We start from the raw sequence: 8,353 nt of genomic DNA, 5'->3' as shown, positions 1-8,353 counted from the left end.
AAGTGGCAAGAAATATACGTAAATAATAAATAAATCTGGATCCAAAATCACTCCACATTCTCTACCAGTGTCACCATATCTGAGTTATTGTGCAGAAATATGGGGAAATAACTACAAAAGTACACATATTTACTGAGCATGTTATAGAAAAGAAAGCTGAGTTGTAATAATGCAAAATGAGCGATACGTACAGTGATTACAAGTACATCGGAGGCGTGTACACAGTTGACAAGTCATAATTTTCTCTGTGATTATTGGTCCAAAGCTAATGAAGATTTTGGCAAAATGAGGGTAATAAGTTATTTTTGTGGTCATTTTGAGTATTATTTTACATTTATTGCACCGTCGGAGACGTGTTAGAGAGCTTGCTGGTCACGAATGTAGCAGCAAAATGATACTTTCACCAAATAAAAGCATGATTGATTGATTTTATTAGCAGATAGCACATAAGAGTACATATTCCGTAAAATTTACCACTAAATGGTAGCACCCCAATAAGTTTTTCAACTTGTTAATCAATCATTGGTACAAATATATATTATCAGCATAATACAGTCATCACACAAGTTAATCATCAGAGTATATACTTTGAATTATTTACATTATTTACAATCCGGGGAGGTGGGATGTGTTAGGAGGAGGGTGTTATTCCGGGGTTGTAGTTGCCTGGAGGTGTTCTTTTAGTGAGGTTTTGAAGGAGGATAGAGATGCACTTTCTTTTCCACCTGTTGGGAGTGCATTCCACATTGATGTGGCATAGAGAGAGAATGAGTTAAGACCTTTGTTGGATCGGAATCTGGGTTTAATGTGGTTTGTGGAGCTCCCCCTGGTGTTGTGGTTATGGCGGTCATTTACGTTCTGGAAGTAGTTTGAAATGTACTTGGGTATCAGGGAGGTGTAGCGGATTTTATAGACTAGGCTCAGTGCAAGTTGTTTGACTCTGTCCTCCACCCTGAGCCAGCCCACTTTGGAGAAGTGGGTAGGAGTGAGGTGTGATCTGGGGTGGAGGTCGAGAAGTAACCTGACTAGCTTCTTCTGGGATGTTTGGAGTCTAGATTGAGGGTTTTGGAGGTGATGGGGTACCAGGAGGTGCATGCGTAACAGAAAAAGGGTTGAATGAGAGTTCCCGCTAGAATCTTCATGGTGCTTTTATTAACCAGATAGGAGATTCTGTAGTGAAATCTTGTTAAGTGGTTGACCTTTTTGATAAACTTGGTTGCCATTTTTATCACAGGAAAGATTAGCCTCCAGAATGGAACGTAGGTAGGTGACCTCAACTTTCCTGGTGATAACAATGTCACCCACTTTTATAGTGAAGTCACTGACTTTCCTAAAGTTGATTTGGGACCCAAATAGGATGGATTCCGTTTTACCCAAGTGTATGGATAGTTTATTGTCAGCGAGACAGGTGCAAATTCTACAGAGTTCAGCACTGAGGATTTGTTCCACCTGTGACTTGTCCTTGCCGGATACCAGCAGAGCCGAGTCATCCGCCAACAGGAACAATTCACAGTGGCATTCTGATGACATGTCATATTCAGAAGGGCAAAAAAGTATTTAGTCAGCCACCGATTGTGCAAGTTCTCCCACTTAAAATGATGACAGAGGTCTGTAATTTTCATCATAGGTACACTTCAATTGTGAGAGACAGAATGTGAGAAAAAAATCGAGGAATTCACATTGTAGGAATTTTAAAGAATTTATTCGTAAATTATGGTGGAAAATAAGTATTTGGTCAACCATTTAAAGCTCTCACTGATGGAAGGAGTTTTTGGCTCAAAATCTCACGATACATGGCCCCATTTATTTTTTCCTTAACACGGATCAATCGTCATCCCCCCTTAGCAGAAAAACAGCCCCAAAGCATGATGTTTCCACCCCCATGCTTCACAGTAGGTATGGTGTTCTTGGGATGCAACTCAGTATTCTTCTTCCTCCAAACACAACGAGTTGAGTTTATACCAAAATGGATACATGGATGATACAGCAGAGGATTGGGAGAATCTCATGTGGTCAGAAGAAACCAAAATAGAACTTTTTGGTACAAACTCAACTCGTCGTGTTTGGAGGAAGAAGAACACTGAGTTGCATCCCAAGAACACCACACCTACTGTGAAGCATGGGGGTGGAAACATCATGCTTTGGGGCTGTTTTTCTGCTAAGGGGACAGGACGATTGATCTGTGTTAAGGAAAGAATGAATGGGGCCATGTATCGTGACATTTTGAGCCAAAACCTCCTTCCATCAGTGAGAGCTTTGAATGGTTGACCAAATACTTATTTTCCACCATAATTTACAAATCTTTAAAATTCCTACAATGTGAATTCCTGGAATTTTGTTTCACATTCTGTCTCTCACAGTTGAAGTGTACCTATGATGAAAATTACAGACCTCTGTCAACATTTTAAGTGGGAGAACTTGCACAATCGGTGACTGGCTAAATACTTTTTTGCCCCACTGTACGTATTTTAGGAACAGCAAAAGCCAACTGTTTTGTAATGTTTTATTGTAAGTCTAATTGAAACCATCGACAGACAAATTATTTTGGTTAATTTTTTCAGAAAAAAATATGTCAAAATGACAGTAATGGCATGCATCCTAGCACAGCCACACACGTCCTTGGTAGTAGTCATGGCGCCTGTTGTTTGGTTGCCCATACTCTCTTTTATACACAACTCTGAAATGTGAGCAACCACAGCTATTGTCGACTAGCTACTAGCTTCCCGTGTGTAGTAGTAGTAGTTGTAGTAAACAATGGCGACTGAAGCGACATCCACATTGTAGTTGGAGCTGGAACAAATACTTAGATTTCCTTTTTATTGTCATTCAAATTTGAACTTTACAGTACAGATAAGAACAACATTTTGTTGCATTAGCTCATGGTAGTGGAGGATAAAAAATCAATAAGGTGCAGATATAGATTACTGTACAGATAAATATATTGCACATTTGCATATGCATCCAGGTTTATGGATGTATGTTATATTGTTTTTATATTCCAGAAAATTAATCCATTTTTGGGGGGAATTGAGGAGATTATTATGATGCGTTCAAGAGTCTTACGGCCTAAGGCTTAATGCACATTGCTCCGAAACCGGTATTGAAATGATGTAAAAAAAAAAAAAAAAAGCTGAGCAATTACGCCCCTGCAGTCCCCCTTGCCGCTGACAGGAAGCTAGAATTTAAAAGGTCAGTCGGAGGGGGCGGAGCAATCTGGCTATGTGATGCGAGAGCATATTTCAGCATTTACTGTATGGTAGTGGTTCTCAAACGTTTTTCACCAAGTACCACCTCAGAAAACACTTGCCACCATCCATCCATCCATGTGATACCGTTTGTCCCTCTCGGGGCGGCTGGAGCCTATCCGAGCTGCATTCGGGCGGAAGTCGGGGTACACCCTGGACAAGTCGCCCCCTGCTCGCAGGGCCAAAGCATACAGACAACATTCACATACTAGAGCCAGTATTTATGCGTTCGTTACGTCTTGTCTCCATTACTGTAACATATTATTTTCATGTCTCCCTATGTTTAGCATTAAAAGGTTACAGTTGGTACAAAATGCGGCTGCTAGACATTTGACAAGAACAGGAAAGTTTGATCATATTACGCCTATAGTGTATATACCTTTGTATACATATATACCTATATATCATCCGCAACCGCATCACCAAAGTCGTCATCCACCCGCCGTTCACCCGAACCAACATTTTATCAGAACCGAAACCGCCCGCCACCCGCCCGCTGAAATACATCAGAGGTCGGCCACCTTTACCACTCACAGAGCTATTTAAACCTGTTTCACGGAGTAATGAAGACAATGGGAGCCGCTAACGTTCTCGCGAATATCCAATGACGTTCATCCTGATGACAAGAATATGGGCGTGCTGTGAAGCCATTGCCTTTGACACCTTCAACAACATGTACAAACCAATTGTTAGTCCGGCAACATGTTGTGTGCAGCTTCTGCAATCACACGTACAAGATTGAAAGGCATACTGGGTGACACAGAGTACACTGATGGTTGTGATATAAACAACTTTAACACTTACTAAAATGCGCCACGCTGTGAATGCACACCAAACAAGATTGACAAACCCATTTCGGTAGAACATCCTCACAGTAACACAACATAAACGCAACACAACAAATACCCAGAATCCTTTGTATCCGTGACACTTCCTGAATATATTTTACACCCCCGCACCCCCAACCCCGCCCACCTTACCGACGCAGGGCGGGGTTTGCTGCTAGCAGGGTGTATAAAATAGTCAGGTAGTGTCATGGATCCAAAGGATTCTGGGTATTTGTTGTGTTGCGTTTATGTTGTGTTACTGTGAGGATGTTCTCCCGAAATGTGTTTGTCAATCTTGTTTGGTGTGGCTTCACAGCGTGGCGCATATTACTAAGAGTGTTAAAATTGTTTCCATCACAACCATTAGTGTACTCTGTCACCCAGTACGCCTTGCAGTCGTGTGCGTGTTGCCGCGGAAGCCACACACAACATGTTGCAAGACTGACAAGCAGATCATACATGTTGTAGAAGGCGACAAAGTCAATGGCTTCATAGCACGCCCTAATACTTATTATCAGGGTGACTACCGGCAGTCCTTATAGTGCGTCTCCCATTGTCTTCTTCGTTTGTGACAGGGTTCTTAAATGGCTCTTTGAATGGCAAAGGATGCCGATCCCAGAACCATGTATATCAAATATTTCCGGATGGTTCAACCGCCACCCGCCCAAATCTAATTAAAATCTATTTTTTCGTCATGTCACCCGCCCGACCCGCGGATGAGACCGCAAACCGCGCATCTCTACTGTGCACTTAAGATGTGACTAAGGTTTTATTACTTAGGTATAAAATACTACACGGTCTAGCTCCATCCTATCTTGCTGATTGTATTGTACCATATGTCCCGGCAAGAAATCTGCCTTCAAAGAACGCAGATTATTATTATTAGTGATTCCCAGAGCCCAAAAAAAGGCTGCAGGCTAAAGAGCATTTTTTATTGGGGCTCCAGTACTCTGGAATGTTCTACAGATAACAGTTAGAGATGCTACCTCAGTAGAAGCTTTTAAGTCCCATCTTAAAACTCATTTGTATACTCTAGCCTTTAAATAGACCCCCTTTTTAGACCAGTTGACCTGCTGTTTCTTTTCTTTTCTGCTCTGCCCCCCTCTCCCTTGTGGAAGGGGGGCCACAGGTCCGGTGGCCATGGATGAAGTGCTGGCTGTCCAGAGTCAGGACCCAGGGTGGACCGCTCACCTGTTAATCGGTTGGGGACATCTCTGTGCAGCTAACCCGTCTTCGCTCGGGATGGTCTCCTGCTGTCCCCACTATGAACTGGACTCTTACTAGTCTGTTAGATCCACTATGGACTGGACTCTCACACTATTATGTTAGATCCACTATGGACTGGACTCTCACACTATTATGTTAGATCCACTATGGACTGGACTCTCACACTATTATGTTAGATCCACTATGGACTGGACTCTCACACTATTATGTTAGATCCACTATGGACTGGACTCTCACACTATTATGTTAGATCCACTATGGACTGGACTCTCACACTATTATGTTAGATCCACTATGGACTGGACTCTCACACTATTATGTTAGATCCACTATGGACTGGACTCTCACTATTATGTTAGATCCACTATGGACTGGACTCTCACTATTATGTTAGATCCACTATGGACTGGACTCTCACTATTATGTTAGATCCACTATGGACTGGACTCTCACACTATTATGTTAGATCCACTATGGACTGGACTCTCACACTATTATGTTAGATCCACTATGGACTGGACTCTCACACTATGTTAGATCCACTATGGACTGGACTCTCACACTATTATGTTAGATCCACTACGGACTGGACTCTCACACTATTCAGTTAGATCCACTATGGACTGGACTCTCACTATTATGTTAGATCCACTATGGACTGGACTCTCACTATTATGTTAGATCCACTATGGACTGGACTCTCACTATTATGTTAGATCCACTATGGACTGGACTCTCACTATTATGTTAGAACCACTATGGACTGGACTCTCACACTATTATGTTACATCCACTATGGACTGGACCCTCACACTATTATATTAGATCCACTATGGACTGGACTTTGACAGTATTATGCTAGATCCACTCGACATCCATTGCATCTGGTCTCCCTTAGAGAGGGGGCGGGGGGAGAGTCACCCAAATCTACGGTCCTCTCCAAGGTTTCTCATAGTCATTCTCATTGACATCCCACTGGTTTGTGAGTTTTTAGTTGCCCTTATGTGGGATCTGAACCAAGGATGTCATTGTGACTTGTGCAGCCCTTTGAGACACTTGTGATTTAGGGCTATATAAATAAACATTGATTGATTGATTGAGCCAATTTAGTGTTTGGAGGTGGGTAGAAGCCCGAGTACCCGGAGGGAACCTACGCAGTCACATAATTGAATTGAATTGAATTATATTTATACAGCGCTTTTCTCTAGTGACTCAAAGCGCTTTACATAGTGAAACCCAATATCTAAGTTACATTTAAACCAGTGTGGGTGGCACTGGGATATAATGACTAAAATAAATACAGTAGCGTAGTAGGCCTAAAAAGTCATTAAAACCCCAGACAGAGGTTTTATTTAACAAGTATATGTAAAATGTTGAGGCTTCCAGCAACCACAAAAAAGGGACAATCGGTAGAAAATGGATGGATGGATGTAAAATTTTGGCCAGTGTAACATTACACACCGTTTGAACGGTTACACTGTCTTGGAATATTGGTACCACATACACTTAGCACACTCTGAGAATCCCTGCTGATGGAACCTCAAGATGTTCCACATATTGACTCAATATTTATAGAACAGGATTCATTTTTTCAGTGTTTTTATTTTTATTTTTTGTAACACAAGTGTAAGGCAGCGGCTTGAGAAAAATAAAGAAAGCTTTTCCTTACAAAGTACTGTATTAGCAATATGGTTCGTGTTTCAGGCACTGTGCATCGTCTGACTGTGAGGCACATTATCTCAGGTACTCCTTTGAATAAATGACGCTCGTACTAATCATTCTGGCTGCTTTCTCTTCCACCTGCTTTGTGGCACATGTCCCCTTTTACCCCGATAGTCACCTGATCCTGACGCTGCAGTAACCATAGCAACAACCTGTATAATTTATTGCCTCACAGGCGGCAAAACCATGGAGCAGGTAAAATGTTGGGTGGCTGTGTTTGTTTATTCCGTGTCGTTGATGCTTGGTGTGTGTCGGTGTGTTTGTATTTGTGGATGTTTCAGGGCTGCAGGTGTGCTCTGGTCCAGTCCACAAGACTCTCCTCTGAGGATGTGAGTCGTCTCTACACAAATGTTTTCCATGAGTTCTGCAGCATGGAAGAAGTACACGTGGCCATGAAGAAGGTAATAACTTTGGAAAGAAGTCATTTTAAATCAGGGGTCCCCAAACTTTTTGACCCGGGGGCCGCATTGGGTTAAAATAATTTGGCCGGGGGCCCGGCTGTTTATATATACAGTGGGGCAAAAAAGTATTTAGTCAGCCACCGATTGTGCAAGTTCTCCCACTTAAAATGATGACAGAGGTCTGTAATTTTCATCATAGGTACACTTCAACTGTGAGAGACAGAATGTGAAAAACAAATCCAGGAATTCACATTGTAGGAATTTTAAAGAATTTATTTGTAAATTATGGTGGAAAATAAGTATTTGGTCAACCATTCAAAGCTCTCACTGATGGAAGGAGGTTTTGGCTCAAAATCTCACGATACATGGCCCCATTCATTCTTTCCTTAACACGGATCAATCGTCCTGTCCCCTTAGCAGAAAAACAGCCCCAAAGCATGATGTTTCCACCCCCATGCTTCACAGTAGGTATGGTGTTCTTGGGATGCAACTCAGTATTCTTCTTCCTCCAAACACGACGAGTTGAGTTTATACCAAAATGGATACATGGATGATACAGTAGATGATTGGGAGAATGTCATGTGGTCAGATTACACCAAAATATAACTTTTTGGTATAAACTCAACTTGCATTGACATTTGAGTTCATTTAGCTAAAATATGTTTGAAAAACATGTGTGCTGGATTGAAGCTACAAACTTTGAAACGTGACAAGGGATTACATATTTTCGGCTTTTTTGACAAAAATTGAGAAAAAAAAAGTTTCCTTATCGTCAATATGAAAACAGATTTTTATAAATGAGTGCCAGTTAGTTGCAAAATAAATTAAAGTGAAGTAAATAACTTAATGATAAGATGTGATTATACAAATAATAGTATTAGCAATAAATATAGCATATGTACATTGAGCCTATTGTATTTTTGACTTTAGA

This window comes from Nerophis ophidion, linkage group LG12 (genome assembly GCF_033978795.1).
Source record: "Nerophis ophidion isolate RoL-2023_Sa linkage group LG12, RoL_Noph_v1.0, whole genome shotgun sequence".
Classification (NCBI taxonomy): Eukaryota; Metazoa; Chordata; class Actinopteri; order Syngnathiformes; family Syngnathidae; genus Nerophis; species Nerophis ophidion.
The sequence above is the reverse complement of the archived record's forward strand: the minus strand, read 5'-3'. Positions refer to the sequence as shown.